Source organism: Nannospalax galili, unplaced genomic scaffold (assembly GCF_000622305.1).
Source record: "Nannospalax galili isolate Female #2095 unplaced genomic scaffold, S.galili_v1.0 scaffold54, whole genome shotgun sequence".
In the NCBI taxonomy this organism is placed as follows: domain Eukaryota; kingdom Metazoa; phylum Chordata; class Mammalia; order Rodentia; family Spalacidae; genus Nannospalax; species Nannospalax galili.
Window position 1 is genome coordinate 4,691,607 of NW_008341028.1, and position 17,588 is coordinate 4,709,194.

Sequence of the window (17,588 nt, forward strand, 5' to 3'; positions counted from 1 at the left end):
TAATTTAAAAACAGTTTGAATGTCTTCACACACTCACCAATATTTATTACCTTCTTTTCTGTGAATATTTTTACATTTATTTATTTATTTATTTATTTATTTATTTATTTATTTATTTGTCTTTTTTATTTTTTGAGACAGGTCTCTCTGTAGCCCCAGCTGGCCCTGGAACTCACTATGTAGACCAGGATGGCCTTGAACTCACAGAGATCTGCCTGCCTCTACCTCCCAAGTGCTGGAATTAAAGCGATGTGCCAAGTCCGGCCTCTGTGTATGTGGTTTGTTTTGTTTTTTTGAGACAGGGTCTCCCTGTAGCCCAGCTGTCCTGGAACTCACTATGTAGACCAGGATGGCCTTGAACTCACAGAGATCCACCTGCCTCTGCCTCCCAAGTGTGGGGATTAAAGGCATGTACCACCACGCCTGGCCCCCTCTGTATTTAGTTGCCATCCTAAAGGGGTGCGAAGTGATACCTAGTATAATTAGAGCAAAAAGTATTTGGGAACAAAACAAGCCCACATAAGGTATATCTAACAATGCGGTGGTTAAAAATAGTTTAAGAAGAAAGATGGGGAAAAAAAAAAGTTAAATAAGAAAGGAGGCTGGACCTATAATTCTAACACTTGGGAGGCAGAGGCAGGAGAATCATCCATGAGTTTGAGAACAATATGTGGTCTATATAATGAGTTCCAGGTCTGCCAGGGCTAAATTGTAAGACCTAATCTCAAAAACTAAAACAATATGGTTAAAATGGGCTGGAGATGTAGCTCAGTTGGAAAAGTGCTTGCCTAGCATTCAAAGGCTTGGTTCAATCCCCAGTACCACATAAACCAAGCATGGTGGTACATGCCTATAATCACAGTACTTGGGAGGCAGAGGCTGGGGAATCAGAACTTCAAGGTCATACTTGACTAAACAGCAAGTGTAAGGTCAGCTTGGGATATGTAAGACCCTGTCTCAGAAAACAAACAAGGGGTTGGAGAGATGGCTCAGCAGCAGGTTAAGAGTACTGACTACTCTAAGAGTACTGACTACTCTTGCAAATGACTCAGGTTCAATTCCCAGCACCCACATAATGGCTAACACAACCATCTAGTTCCAGGGAATCCAATGCCCTCTTCTGACCACCACAGGCACTGCACTACACGGTGTACTTACACACATGCATGCAATACACTCATACTCATAAAATAAAAATAATAAAATATTTAAAACACACACACACACAAGCAAACACATGCAAGAACATCCAAAAATAGAGACTACGTTTGGCAGCCCACATTTGAAATCACAAGATTTGGAGACTGAGGCAGAAGGTTTGGGAGTTCCAGAACAACCTGGACTACACAGTAAGAATTTATCACAAAAAAAAAAGACAACCCAACAAGGCCTGCAGGCAAAGTAATTGGCAGTTACAAAGAGAAGCAGTGACTGGGTGAGGCTTGGCTAGCTATATTATAACAAACAGTCCAAGTAATTCTGAGGCATATTAAAAGTTTAGAGTTGCCGGGCGTGGTGGCGCATGCCTTTAATCCCAGCACTCAGGAGGCAGAGGCAGGCAGATCTTTGTGAGTTCAAGGCCAGCCTAGTCTACCTAGTGAGTTCCAGGACAGCTGGGGCTACAAGGAGACCCTGTCTCAAAAAGACAAAAAAAAAAAAAAGTTTAGTCAGTGGTCTAGTCTGATCAGAGAACTATAATTATTTCTAATTAAAGGAAGTAGTAGTACATGCTGACAACCATCGGAAGTCAAACTGCATAGGGCCCCCTATGCTAATAGTGAATTAGGAGAAGGAACAGAGAGTATTCAACTTTGAAGGACTTATTCCTCTCTTAATTACCACTGATTTCAACAATTAAAGAAAACATTCTTTAAAGTGCTCCAAAGAATATTTATGAAATGTTACTACGTGCTATGCCCAAGAACCACTGACCTGTATCTACCTTTTGTTGTTCGCCTGCTTGCTTTCTGGTGATGGCAACAAAAGCCAGGGCCTTCCACACACTAATTACATTCTCTACCATCATAAATTTTGATGTTACATTGTCATTATCATTCAGTTTATGCATTACTAAACTTTCATCAGGATTTCCACAACCCCAAGAGTGATTTAGAAGTTTATTTTTAAATTTATAAACATTTTAATAGTCATTTTTTAAAATTTGGGTCCTAATTTGAGTTTCACCATCACTCAGAGAAGATGGTCCATATGCTACATATTATTTGAAATTTGTTGAAATTTTGTAGAAGCACTTTAAAAATTTTGTGTTTGTGTGTGTGCATGCTCACATATGTTGGGGACAAAGGCTAACATCAGGTGTCTTCCTCTGTCTTCTATCACTTTCTGCCTTAGTCTCTAACTGAACCTGAGGCTAGCAACTTCACAATAGAATTTATCTCAAAAAATTTATCTCAAAAAACTAAAACCAACAAAGTCTGCAGGCAAAGTAACTGGCAGTTACAAAGAGAAGCAGTCACAAGAACATGGCTGCTGGTACAGTGCATCTCAAACTATGGTCCCTTGGTCAACAGTGGAAGCATCTTCGCTAATTTGCTTTTAAAAAACGAACATTTTGGGGTTCCACCTCAGATGAGCTGAAGCAGAAAGTCTTGAGGGTGAGACTTGGCTAGCTATGTTTTAACAAACCTTCCAAGCAATTCTGATGCATATTAAAAGTTTAGAGTCACTGGTCCAGTCTGATCAGGAAGCACTTTACCCACTGAGCCATACCCCACTACTTTGGGAGTACTTTTTAAGACTGGGTAATTATTAACTCTTATATTTTGGATTCTCCAAGGCACTCTGTACACATATGATAAATCTATGTGATACTGATTCTTCAAAATTGAGTAAAGTGTTCTACATACATCCAGTAGTTCAAGCTTACTGTATTAATATTAAAACTAATACATTGGTGAATTTATAAAACTCAAGGTTATGTTGAATTCAAGTTACCTAGCACAAATAACTTCAGAATTCAAGTTATCTTCCTAATAAATAGAACCTTCTATAATTCTGTGCTGTGGTAGAGACTGCTGGTGGCCTCCCGAGTATTTCATCTCTCTTTGTTCCTCAGTAAGGAAAAACCAACTATGCTGTGGGCAGCAATGTGCTTTTTTTTTTTTAAGTCTTTTTGAGACAGGGTCTCCCTGTAGCCCAAGCTGTCCTGGAACTCACTATGTAGACCAGGCTGGCCTTGAACTCACAGAGATCCACCTGCCTCTGCCTCCCAAGTGCTGGGACTGCAGGCATTCGCCACCACGCCCGGCTGCAATGTGCTATCTTAAAATACATTTCCTAAGCTCCACATGTAAGGGCCAGTTAAGGTTGCTGGGTGTGCTAGATAGCTTTATTGTCAACTTGACACACCTGGGTTGAGGGAACCTCAATTGGGAATTGCCTTCATTGGACTGGCCTGTGGCCATATCCATGGGGCACCTTCTTGATTGTTGAGTGATGTGGGAGGGCCCAGCCCACTGTGGGTGGTGCCATCCCTGGGCAGATGGGCCTGTGTTGCATAAGAAAGCAGGCTGAGGGGCTGGAGAGATGGCTCAGCAGTTAAAAACACTGGTTGTTCTTGCAAAAGTCCTGGGTTCGAATTCTAGCACCTACATGGTAGCTAACGACTGTCTGTAACTCCAGTCCCAGGGGATCCGACAGCTTCTTCTGACCTCCATGAGCATTGCACAACACGGGTGCACTTACCTACATGCAGACAATACACACATACACACAAAATAAAAATAATAAATAAAATTTGAAAGAAAAAGAAAGGAAAGAAAGAAAGAAAGGAAAGAAAGAAAGAAAGAAAGAAAGAAAGGCTGAGCAGGGGCCAGGGGAGCAAGTCAGTAAGCAGCATTCCTCCATGGCCAGTGCTCCAGCTCCTGCTTCCAGGTTCCTGTCCTGAGATCCTACCTTGGGCTCCCTGATGAACTGGGAGATGTAAGCTAAATAAACCCTTTCCTCCCCAAGTTGGTATTGGTCAGAGTATTTTGTCACAGCAATGAAGAAACAAACTAAGACACTGGGTGAAGTTTTCAACAAACTGCTTCACAAGACAACATGACAGTTTTCCAAACCACCTCCATCTTCTCTGACAAGCAATCTGTGGGAGATGCTGTTCAAAACATCTTGGATCATGAACTTAGCCACATAAAAATGGTAGTGCAAAGGGAAGCACACTAGAATCTTGACAAAATGAAGCCTACATAATCAGATAGAATGCCAAGTTCTGCTCATGCTAGTGGAAGAAAAATTATTTCCTTTAAGCCACTGAAACCTCTACTTCTACCCAGCAGGAAAAACCAATTCCCATCTCAAACACTGATACCACTGTCATTTGTAAGAATGTGCCTTACCCTGAAGCTTATGAGAGGTTGAACATCTTTAATATGAAAATCGAGAATACTTCAAAATCCCTATCTCTGAGGTACCACTACTCCACATCAAACTTTACATGACAGGCTGTAGTAGAAACATAGACACAATAACCACTATGTAACAGTTCCTTTAGCTTCTGTGAAGTAGGTATATATGAAATCCAAGTTTAGTGTTTCAAAGGAGTCCCTTCCCAAAGATACCTTGAGAAATACATAATTACTCTAAAACCTGAAATACGATTCTGATCTTAAGTATTCAGAGAAGGGATACTCTAGCTATAAATTATTTTGGTTTTTATTTTGCATGTTATATCATTTCACACACCCTCCTTTTTTTTTTTTGCCTTTTGAGACAGAGTCTCCCTGTAGTCCCAGCTGGCCTCCATGGAACTCACTATGTAGACCAGGTTGGCCTGGCCTTGAATTCACAGAGATCCACTCGCCTCTGCCTCCCAAGTGCCAGGACTTAAGGCATGAGCCACCACCACACCTGGCTCCTTTCACCCTTTTTTGTACTGCCCCACTATTTTTCAAATTATTTTTATTATTACTATGTATATTAGTGTTTTGCCTGCATGTATATAGTAAGTGATTGTGTGCATGCAATGCCCTGCAGAGGCCAGAAGAGGGTGTCAGATCCCCTGCAACTGGATAACATTATGGATGGTTGTTAGCAGCTGTGTGGGTACAGGAAACTGAACCAGAGTCCTCTGGAAGAACAGTCAGTGCTCTTAACCACTGAGGGATCACTCCAGCCCCATCCCACTATCTTAATATAGTAATAAAAAGGCAGAGGCAGGCAGATCTCTGTGAATTCGAGGCCAGTCTGATCTACATAGTGAGTTCCAGGACAGCTACAGGGAGACCCTGTCTCAAAAAGACAAAAAAAAAAAAAGTATTTTTAGTAAAGGTCTTACAATATATAATTCAGGCTAACCTCAAACTTGCTATGTAGCTGAGGATAACTATAAACAGTTATGATTCTCCTGCCTCCATCTCCCCAGTGCTGGGATTATAAACATATGTCACTATGCCTAGCTTATGCAATATTGGGAATCAAACTTGTGGCTTTGTGCATGCTAGGCAAGCTCTCGACCAACTGAGCTGCATCCCAAGCCCCCAAAATCACTGTCTTTAGAGAAATTAGTCCACTTACATTCATTATGATCATTTGTAATTTGGCCTTACTTCAACACTATTTTTGTCCTGTCCTTTTATTTCTCCAGCTTTCCTGTTTTAAGGTCTTCTTCCATTTAATTTGCTTTCTATTACAACCTTTTTTGTTCAGTGCTGAGGATCAAATGCAGGACCTTATACAAGCTAGGCAAGTGCTCTCTATAACTGCATTAAGCCCCAGTCCTTTATTCTAACTTTCATTCTTCTAGGAACTACTCTGGTTCTCAAAACACTAATCATATCTTCAAAGACCCTTTGTAGTCAAGATTTGCTTATTTAGGGCGTTTTATTGTGTTTTGTGGGTTTTTTTTTTTTTTTTTTTTTTTTTTTTTTTTTTTTTTTTTCTTCCTGTAGCCCCATAGTCCTGGCTGGCTTTAAGCCTTCACTTCTACTCTGGTCTTCCAGGTGATGAGACTACAGGTGTTTGATAATGCCACATTATGGGGGGTAGTTATTTGAGGTGGTGTATGAGTGTCTTACTATACAGCTCAAGTTGGACTCACGTAAAAATTTTTTTTTAAAGAATAATTTTTGAATTTTTATTTATTATTATTTTTTTATGTGTACGAGTATATTGCCTGCATGTAGGTAAGAGCACCCATGTCATGCAATGCCCGAGGAAGACAGAAGAGGCTGTCGGATCCCCTGGATCTGTTACGGACACTTGTCGGCTGCCACGTGGGTGCTGGGACTCGAACCCAGGTCTTCTACAAGAACAACCAGTGTTCTTAACCACTGAGCCATCTCTCCAGGCCCCAATAGAATATTTTTTTAAAAACAGAGGAGGGTGTTGAATTCCTCTGGAACTCGAGTTTCAGATAGTTCTTGGCCACCATGTGGGTGCTGGGAATCAAACCTGAGTCCTCTGCAAGAGCAGCCAGTGCTCTTAACTGCCAAGCCATCTCTCCATCCTGGATCTCTGGTTTTTCACCCTACATTATGTGGGTTCTTTTTTGGTTGACTCCTCAGTTTAATGAGTACTTTTTTTTTGAAACAGGGTCTGGCGAGTCAGCTTAGGAAGACTTTACGCTTACTATGTAGTCTACGCTGTCTTTGAACTCCTAATTCTATTTGCTCAGCCTCTCTACTGATAGAATTCTAGGCATTCACGCATTCATGTCCACTTACATGTCTTAAAAACTAAAAGTAAGAGCCGGGCGTGATGGTGCATGCCTGTAGTTCCAGAACTCAGGAGGCAGAGGCAGGTGGATCTCTGAGAGTTCAAGGCCAGCCTGGGCTACATGGAGACCCTGTCTCAAAAAGATAATACATGAAAAGTATGAGTTATGTGGAACCAGGAAATGTCCTAGGGCAGCTGGCACTTGGTACTTGGGCAGTCATTTGAGGGGTCTCTTTCTTTTTTGCTTCTTCAGCTGAGACAGCAAAAGGGATGATTTATTTTGTACACGGTTACACTTGGCCACAAGTGAGAACAGAACTAGTCCAGAATGCCACAGGTCCAGGGCAGAGGGCCACAGGGACTGCTTGCTTGGGTTGTAGGCGTGGTCTTGGCAATTGATGAAGCTGCAGATGCATTGAGACAAATTCTCGCAAGCAGCCCAATCCAACAGTCCACACCAGCGTCCCAGCCTCTCTGCCTTATCTTTCTTCTCTAGCCCTTCAGCCTACACATTCATTTCTTCCTCCACTTCGCTCTCATGGTGCAGGAGTTTCAAAGAAGATGGCACTAAGCCCGGGTGAAGGGTCTCTTCTTTTAATTTGATTTTTGGCCACAATTTTCAAGTTTGTTAGGAGCCTGGAGATATACCTTGCGGGTAGAGTGCTTGCCTAGTTTGCACTAAGAACTGGGTTTGCTCTCCAGCACTGCATATCCTGGGCATGGTGGTACACACCTATAATCCTAGCACTTGGGAGCTGGAGGCAAGAAGTTCAGAAGGCAAGAAGTTCAGGAGTTCAAACTCATTCTCGGCTATGTAGTGCGTTCGAGGCCAGCTGAGAATACACAAGAGTCTGTCTCAAAATAAAATAAAAGTTTTGTTTTTTCATCAAATAAACTAGGTAAATTTTTCTTGAGACAAGGTACCATTATATAGCACAAGCTGGCTTCAAAACTTCAAACTCTCAATCATCCTGCCTGAGCCTCCAGAGTACTCAGGTTACAGAAGTAGACCAACACAAAGAAGACTATCATTTTCAGGAGTTTCCCACATTGCTGGAAATAAATGGTACCTTTTTTTTTTTTTTGGTCTTTTTGAGACAGGGTCTCCCTGTAATCCCAGCTGGCCTTGGACTCACAGAGATCTACCTGCCTCTGCCTCTGCCTCCCAAGTGCTGGGATTAAAGGCGTGCACCACTACGCCCAGCCTATCTACTCTTAATAAATGTTAAGATTACATTATGCCTGAAGTTTGGAAATTATTTTATCTTACCTGTATTTTCTTTTTTTTTTTATTATTCTTTCCTTTTTCCATCCCTTTCAAAATTCCTTTGGTGGCGCACGCCTTTAATCCCAGCACTTGGGAGGCAGAGGCAGGTGGATCTCTGTGAGTTCAAGGCCAGCCTGGTCTGCATAGTGAATTCCAGGCCAGCTGGAGACCCTGTCACAAAAAGACAGAAAAACAAAACAAAACAAAAAACATAGTCTCAATATTGCAATGTGCTAATGAAAGGAACTTGGTTGAAATCACTAACAAGTAACCAACTATTTCAACATTGTCTCCTCTATAGAGAAATAAAAATGCTTTCAAAAGATCAAAATATTGACCCACAGAAAAACTGAAAGAGTAAAAGCAATGGGTAGAAATATCCAGAGAAACAGTAACGTCAGACCATGAATGCCTCAATTTCTTTGCTGGTAAAATAAGAATGACTGCTACAGAATAACCAATGCGATCAGAAATATGGGCCTACCAAAAATTCTTTACCATTATCCCTGTTCTTCCAAAAACAGCTTCAAGGGCAGTAAGTATGTGATCACATGGAAGGCAGTAGGGAAGTAAAACTAGTTAAGACAAAAAATACCCATAACCTTAAAAAAAGGCCTCTCTTCAGATCCACATACAAGGCTGGAAGAGTTTCTCCTTGTGCTTTCACTTCAACCTTCAAAAGAACTTCAATTTGTTTTACTATGGCTTTTAGGTCAGTTTATATTGAAATTTCTCCCCCCACCCCCTTTTCTGAGACATTACACTGAATTCCTAAGAGTCTCCTAAGACTTCTGAGTCTAAGCACAGCACTAGTCAAAGTCATATGGGGCTAGGGCTGTTGCTCAGTTGGTAGAATGTTTGTGTTGGTAGAATCCATGAAGCCCTGGGTTTGAGCTCCAGTATCGCAACATAGTAAGTTTTAGGCCAGCCTGGGCTACATGAGACTCTATGTCCAAAAATCAAAAAAAAACTATGAGGGCTGCAGAAATGGCCCATCAGTTATGAGCACTGGCTGTTCTTACAGAGAACCTGGGTTCAGTTCACAGTACCCAAACTGTCCATAACTACAGTTCCAGGGAATCCAATGCCTTCTTCTAACCTCCATAGGCATTGCACACACATGGTAAACTTATATACACTCAGGCAAAACACACATACACATAAAACAAAAATAAATAAATCAAAAAAAAATTTAAGTAAAATGGCAAGCAGTCCAAAGGAATAAAAATAAGTGGCTTGCCTTTAGCTGCCAATCCAGGATCACCAAAATCATTAGATAAAAAGTGCCTGATTAGGAAATAACCCCTTAACTAAAATGCTTGAGAGTCTCATTGCCTCAAAGGAAAAAAAAAAAATTGCCAGTAATTCTTGTATTCAACATCATTACAAGAGAATCAGGGGTAACTGGGAAGAGCAGTGGCATATGCAGACATCAGCCTTGGGTTCGGACCCCAGCCCCAAAAGGGGGTAGGGGGAGGACACAAACAGATAAATATAACAGTTTCATTTTGAAATCTTAAAAAAGCACTGAGTAAATAAGCAAAAGTAAGGGCCAGGGTTATGCCTCAACAGATAAAGGCACTTGCCCCACAAACCTGAGTTCAACACCTAAAACCCATGAAAGGATGAAAGGAGAGAACTGACTATACAAAGTTGTCTTCTGATTCACACACACACACACACACACACAAACACACACAATTAAAATAAAAGACTGAGTAAATGGGTGTTTCTTCTTCAAGTGTAGAAAGTTACAAGGAAAAAGGTTGATCTCCACAAGCAAGCAAAGAATTAAAACCCCAAGCCCATATTTTAGTACTGTGAAGGTTAATTAAAACCAACCCTACCCTATTAAGATTGCTCAGAAGTTAAATTACTGAGAGGAAATACTGAACACACCCATGAGATTCCCATGAGCCTCTGCCAAATTCTCTGATAACAGCATTGAAGTATGATGGAGGCTGTGGTGACAGCTTAGTAAGTAAACTGCTTAAGGCAAAGGCATGAGGACCTGAGCTCAATCCCCAGAACCCATGTAAAAAGCTAGGCATGGTAGCCCTTGCTTGTAATCCCAGGCCTGGGGAAACAGGTAGATGAATCATTTGGGCTTGCTGAGTAGCAAGTCTAGCCTATTTGATAAGCACCAGGTCCAGGGAGAGACAAGTCTCAAAAAACAAGAAAGGTAGGGCCAGCCATGGCAGCGCATGCCTTTAATCCTAGCACTCAGGAGGCAGAGGCAGGCAGACCTTTGTGAATTCAGTGCGGGCCTAGTCTACATAGCAAGTTTCAGGCCAGTCAGAACATTACAGTAAGACCTTGCCTGAAAAATCAAAAAATAAGGGGGAGCAAAGCACTGAAGAGATGCTCAGCAGTTAAGAGTACCCACAGGTACCTGACAACTGCCTGAAACTCCAGTTCCAAGGGATCCAGTGCCTCTGGCCTCAGATGTACCTACGCTTACATTCACAAATCAAAACACAGATAATTAAAAACAAAATAATTTAAAAAATACCTTTGGGGCTCAAGAGATAGCTCAGCAGTTAAGAGCACATACTGCTAAAAGAAAAAGAGAGGGGGGATAAAATAAATCCTCAAAAAAGAAACAAGGTAAACAGCTGCTGAGGAGGACACCTGAGGTTCACCTCTGGCCTCCACTACATGGTAGAGGTAAGAGGATCAGAAATTCAAGAGTCATCTTCAGCACATAGTGAGTTCAAAGACAGCCTGGATACACTAGACTGTCTCAAAAACAATCGTAACAGCAAAGTCTCAGACACAAAAGATATGCAAAATATTAACATAATACCATGTTAAAATTTATCAATAGGAGTATGATTACAAGCACTTAGACTTTGTTAGTCTAACAAAACATTAGACTTTAAGATTAATTAAAACATTAGAACTTTTGAATATGCTTTAGCTTTATAGCAGTTTATGATAGCTGTCTTACTAATGCTTAAATTCAAAATGATATTTCCAAGGAAAGAGCCTGAGTTCAATGAAAACTTTCATCATAAAAAACAAGTAGTGGGGGTCTGGAGAGATTGTTCAGCAGGTAAATAGTACTGACTGTTCTTACATAAGACCCGGATTGAATCCAAGCACCCACATGTCAGCTAACAACTGTCCGTAACGCCAGTTCCATGGGCACTGCATGACACGGGTGCACTTACACATATGCAGACATAACACTCATAGACATAAAATAAAAATAAAATTTTTTAAAAGTAGTGGGGTCAGCTGGTGCATGCCTTTAATCTTAGCACTTAGGAGGCAGAGACAGGTGGATCTCTGTGAGTTCAAGGCCAGCCTGGTCTACACAGTAAGTTCCAGGACAGCTGGGGCTACAGGGAGACCGTGTCTTAAAAAGAGCAAAAAAAAAAAAAAAAAAAAAAAAAAAAAAAAAGTAGTGGATCCAGGGAGATAGCTCAGTAAGCAAGCAACTGCTATATAAACATGAGGACCTGAATTCAAATCCCAAGCATCCACCTACAAAGACCAGGCATGGCTGTGCTTGCTTGTAACCCCAGTACTGGGTACAGAGGCAGGCAGATTCCCAGAACTCAATGGTGGGGCAGCCTAGCCAAAACTGACCTTCCAGTTTATTGAGAGACCCCGTCTCAGTAGGGAGAAAAGTGATAGAGGAAGATACCTGACATTTTTTTCTGGCTTCCACATGCATGTACATAGGTGTGTACACACATGTACACACACACAAACACAGTTACTGCTTTTAAGTATACCTTATAAAATAAGAAGAAATGAAGTACACATCATGTCAAAGGTAACATACTGCACCTCTTATACCTCCTCATGACATTAAAATTAAGTTACACTAAATTAAGAATGTTATAAAGCAACTATTTATGTTTATATGCTATGATTCTTGAAAAGTTTAGCTCCGTGGTACTGATTCTAGGTCTGGTTCCTTATCATCAAGACTAAATTATTTGTTTATACCATGTCACATTTTATTAAGCATAACAAAGACTAATCTAAAAATCAATCAGAGATTCAAACTGTCCTCTGGTGTACTTTAATTTTACTTAAAGTACTATTAAATTCTCCCACCTCTTGTAATAGGTAAACTTAGACAAGGAATTTTATAGTAATGCAAGGAATCAATATACTTTCAGTATTAAGGATTAAGTAAAGTCAATGTTTGGTTCTCTCCAAATAAAAAAATATGTGATGATTTTGCCCAGAGTGATGGCACACACCTACAATCCCAGCACTGGGGAAGCAGAAGCAGGCAGATCTCTGTGAGATTGAGACCAACCTGGTTTATGTAGTGAGTTCCAGGCCAGCTGGGGCTACAGTGAGACCCTATCTCAAACAACAACAGCAACAAAAGATAGGATTCGGAATGATCTAGTCAGTACTCTAACACACTGTAGTAAGGACTCCAAACTGAAGAGAAAAGAATGTCCCGTGTAGCCGGATGGAACATTGAACTCAAGGCTGAAAGCTCTCAATTCTAAACACAGGTAAGCCTTGACTCAAGTCAGCATTTCTCAATTACAAATTGGTATGAATATTCAAAAACTACAGAAAAAGAATTCATTATCCTAACCTGGTCCACACACAGATAATCCCAATGGCCCTGAAATCAGTACTGGTGAGTTGTGGCAATTTAGGCTGCAAGTGTGCTCAGTGCCTGGGAGGCAGTGTTTCAGCAGTGTAAGCTCAGCTGAACCATAGCTGAGTGCATAAAGACTTATGCTGTCAGTGCTGCCCTGACCAGTGAAAGTTCAAGAAAGACAAAGCAATAACCTTGCCTATGAGATGACTAAAAGTTCAAGACCAAAAACCAAATGTTTATTAAGATACAGTAAAAAGTAAGTATTCTTTATTAAATGCTATTTGTATTTAATGAATCTCATATTTTTAGAGTAGATACACAGCTCTGGCCTTAAGCAACAAAGCTAAGCAGAGTCATTAATAGCCCGGCTGAGTGCTACAGGACTGCCTCCATCTCAAAAGAGTCAAATTTGAAAGAGTATTTTTTTTCCTTTGTGCCTTTTCCATTTCTTCTTTTCTATATTTAAGGAAATTTTACCAATACACTATCCACTTACTAAGCTAATGGAACCGGCTTCAACAGTCATATACAATAAATGTTTTACAAAATACAGTTAAGGAGCACACTATAAATTACATAAAGGAAAGGTGAAAGTGTAAAAAAGCAAAGTTTTTGTATACTACAGAAATATTACAGAAACTGGGGCTGGAGAGATGGCTCGGCAGTTAAGAGCACTGACTGCTCTTACAGAGGACCCGGGTTCAATTCCCAGCACCCACATGGCGGCTTACAAAACGTCCTGAACTCCAGTTCCAGGGGAATCCAAAGCCCTCTTTTTTTTTTTTGGTCTTTTTAAGACAGGGTCTCCCTTTAGCCCCAGCTGTCCTGGAACTCACTATGCAGACCAGGCTGGCCTTGCACCCACAGAGATCCGCCTGCCTCTGCCTCCCAAGAGCTGGGATCAAAGGCATGCACTACCACACTGGCCGAAGCCCTCTTTTGACCTCTGCAGCACTGGCACGACATGGATGCACTCACATGCATGCAGGCAATATACTCATACACATAAAATAAAAACAATAAATAAAATATATATAAAAAAAATTACAGAAACTAAGCTGATATTGGTTCAATCATAAAGCTGAGATAGGTGCTTCATTTCCCAGAGCAACCATAAGAGAACTAAAAATTATATACCAAGAAGGAATACATAACAGTGATGTTTAAAAAATATATATCTATCGAGAAAAAGACAAAAACCAAAATGATGTAAGACACAGAAAACAAAAGCTACAAAAGTCCTTCCTTATAAAACATTAATTTTATCTTTTTAATTACATTTATGTATTTATCTGTATGTATGTATGTGGGTGCACACATGCCACAGCATGCAGGGGAAAATCTGAAGATACCTTGTGGGAGTCAGTTCTCTCTTCCACCATGTGGAACCCAGGGACTGAATTAAGGTCATCAGCCTTGGCAGTAAGCACCTTTATCTGCTGAGCCATCTTCACTGTCCCCTGAATACATTGTTTGTTTGTTTGTTTGTTTTTGAGAAAGGGTCTCCCTGTAGCCACAGGTGGCCTAGAACTCACCATGTAGACCAGACTGGCCTCAAACTCAGAGATCCGCCTGCCTCTGCCGCCCAAGTGCTGGGATTAAAGGCATGCACCACCATGCCCAGCTCCCTGAATACATTAGAGACAGGGTCTCCTTGTAGCCCCAGCTGTCCTGGAACTCACTATGTAGACCAGGCTGGCCTTGAACTCACAAAGATCCGCCAGCCTCTGAATACATTTTTTAAAATTGTTTTTGCTAGCCAGGCATCGTGGCACATACCTTTAATCCCAGCATTCAGGAGACAGAGATAGGCAGATCTTTTGAGTTCAAGGCCGGCCTGGTCTACACAGCAAGTCGCAGGCCAGCTGGGGCTACAGGGAGGCTGTCTGAAAAAGATAAAAAAAAATTATTTTTGATTTTTATTTTATGAGTGTTTTGCCTCCATGTATATAAGTACACCATATGTATACAATGCCTATGGAAGCCAGAAGAAAGCATCAGATCCCCTGGAACTGGAGTTATGAATGATCATTAGCCACTCTGTATGCCTGTGGCTAATGAGACTGGAGAGATGGCTTAGTGGTTAAGTGTATTGCTGCTCCTACAGAGGACCCAGGTTCAGCTCCCAGCACCCACATCAGATGGCTCACAACTGCCTATAACTCCAGTGATGAACAAATATACCTATACTTAGGTACACACACATACACATAAAAGAATGAACCAATAGGGGCTTGAGAGATAGTTCAGCAGTTAAGAGAACTGGGTGCTCTTCCAGAGGACCCGGGTTCAGTTCCCAGCACCCACATGGTGGCTAACAATCATCTGTAACTCTGGTTCCAGGAAATCCAAATGCCCTCTCCTAGCCTCTCTGGGCACCACATGCCTGTAGTGCCCTTATGAACATACAAACACCAGTATACATAAAATAAAAATAAATATAAAAAAAAGAATGAATAAATCTTTTTTTAAATGGGTATGGAGCCAGGCGTGGTGGCACACGCCTTTAGTCCCAGCACTCAGAAGGCAGAGGCAGGCCGATCTCTGAGTTCAAAGCCAGCCTGGTCTACACAGTGAGTTCCAGGCCAGCTAAGGCTACAGAGAGACCCTGTCTCAAAAAGACAAAAAAAGAAAAAGAAAAAATGGGTATGGACTAGAGCTTATAGTCCCAGCTACTACGAAGGCTGGGACAGGAGAGTTCAGTCCAGCTGAAGATAAAACCGGGTATTCAGAGATTTTTATCAAGTTTGCACTTAGTTATCATTATACCATTCAAGTCTTCTCCAACTTGATCATTACCAAGTTACACCATACCTTTGATTTTTGTATCACTACAGCGCTAGTGTAACAATGAACACACAGTAGCAATTCTAAGATTAGTTCTTAATTGGGTATGATTCAACTTAGAATTCAGAACCTTAAAGTATTTCCAGTGTATCCAATTCAGGAAACTATAGTCTCCTTTTAAATATAGTTCTGCAACAAATTCATTTTGTTATCATGACTCAGTTAACTCCTTCCTTCCCCAATAAATGAACTGAAAAAAATTTATGCAGCAAAATGCTGTAAATAACAAAATAATTAATAGCTAGGAAAATGGCTTCACAAGTTGCTTCCTTAGAGCAAATGGCCTTTTCTAAATCCATTAAAGACTGTTTTGAAACAATTTAAGAAACAATGCACACACATTTAAAAATGCTAAAGCTCTGAATAGTTGTATGATTTTTCTCAACAGATGTGCATCCTTCAAGGCCTGAATTCACCAGATGCATATTAATCTGTACTTTTGGGTTTTACATAACATTCCACTCTAGTCGTATAAATATACTACCACACAAAAGCAGAAATCCGTTACTGCTTTATGACATTAAATATTCATAGGTTATCCCCCATTATACAAAAAAAAAAAGGAATCCATTAAGATTCATTTTAATGCAGCCAAATGTGTGTTAAGTACAGGCTATGATAACTTCATTATTTTTGCATTCACTGACTTCTATCTAGAGTATGAAACATAACAAATTTTCTAGAAACTAAAGCTGGTAGCACAGGCCTGTAATTCCAGCACTTGGGAAAGAGAGAGATAAGAGGACCTCAAGTTAAGGGCCAGCCTGGACTATAAAGTGAGATCCTGGAGAGGGAGGGAGGCAGTTACTCAGCATTTCCAATTCTCTGAATTCTGATCCATAAAGATTTGAAGAGTCCCAGCCACAAGCTCTGGCAGCCATGACCTCTGCCATATCTCCCTAACCATAATAATTGTAAAACCCACACTAGAAACCCCAGGGGAAAGGTTCAAGTCCAAGCCTTGATTAAATTCCCCCAAGTCATCAAAGTCTGTATCAGCCAACCACAGCTTTGTAACTGCCTGAATGCTCATAATGTAGGCAATGCAGAACCAAGGAAAAGCCAGAGCATCCATGACCAATGACAACCTCAAACAGAATAATTACCTTAAATGGCAAACTGTGTCAGGGACCCAAGTGAATGAATACCCAAGAAAATTTTCTTTATTCCCAGATTCAGGCTGCATTGCTCAGGGCAGCTCCCTGTAAGTATAAGTGTGTCTGGAAGAAGACAAAGCATGCACTTCTCTTCCTCCTGGGCACTGTTGACAAAAATAGGCTGTTTATATACTGCACATTATTCATGGTGATCTCGCAAGGGGGATGTGTTTGATCAAAGGACCAAGTTTAAAGGTGACAGCTACAGTAACAGGAGCTGGATGGTGACTTTGTCCCTTTTGGAAGGTGCTGTGCCCCAATAGGCATGATTGTGGTAAAACGTTAATGCCAAGAGAGCTGCTCAGCTGAGAGGATCCAAAGGGATGTGTCATGTCCTTTATAAGGCTTTCCACAGCTGAAATGTAGCAATTTCCCAACCTCTCCTTTATAAAGGTGAATTAAAGCCCAGAATAGGTAGACAGTTTATGAAGCATTCGCTGTGTACTAGAAATTCAAGATGCTTCAAAATCAGGGACAAACTTCCATTAGACCTTATGCCTAGAAATAAATATTACTCCACTAAAACAAAAATAAGAATAAAACTTCTAGTAACTAAAAATTTAGTTTAGTGACACCTGGTACCTAAAAGAAATACATAGTAACTCACTCAATACTTCATATATTAAGTAGGACATCAAATATTTAAATTCTAAGAAATACTACTCTAGGGGCAGTAACACACACCTTTAATTCCAGCACTCTCAAGGTAGAGGCAGGTAGATCTTTGAGTTGAGGCCAGCCTGGTCTATATATCAAGTCCCAGGCCAGCCGGGGCTACAGGGAGACCCTGTCTCAAAAAGACCAAAGAAAACAAAAAAAGAAAGAAACATAATAGTTTAATTACCTTCTTAAATTTCCTGGAAAAGCTTACTTCCTATGAAATTACAGTATCTTCATTATAATTTTTTTTTTTTTGGTCTTTTTAGACAGAGTCTCCCTGTAGCCCCAGCTGTCCTGGAACTCACTATGTAGACCAGACTGGCCTTGAACTCACAGAGATCTGCCTGCCTCTGCCCCTCAAGTGCTAGGATTAAAGGGGTGTGCCACCACCCCCAGCTAA

General features: G+C 40.8%; 1 protein-coding gene across 4 annotated transcripts in view; it reads right to left on the reverse strand.

The window, feature by feature from the left end:
* The window catches only part of Csnk1g1 (casein kinase 1 gamma 1), a 165,548-nt gene that overhangs the window by 136,186 nt on the left and 11,774 nt on the right, over window positions 1–17,588 (reverse strand). The gene's annotated exons all lie outside the window — the stretch shown is intronic.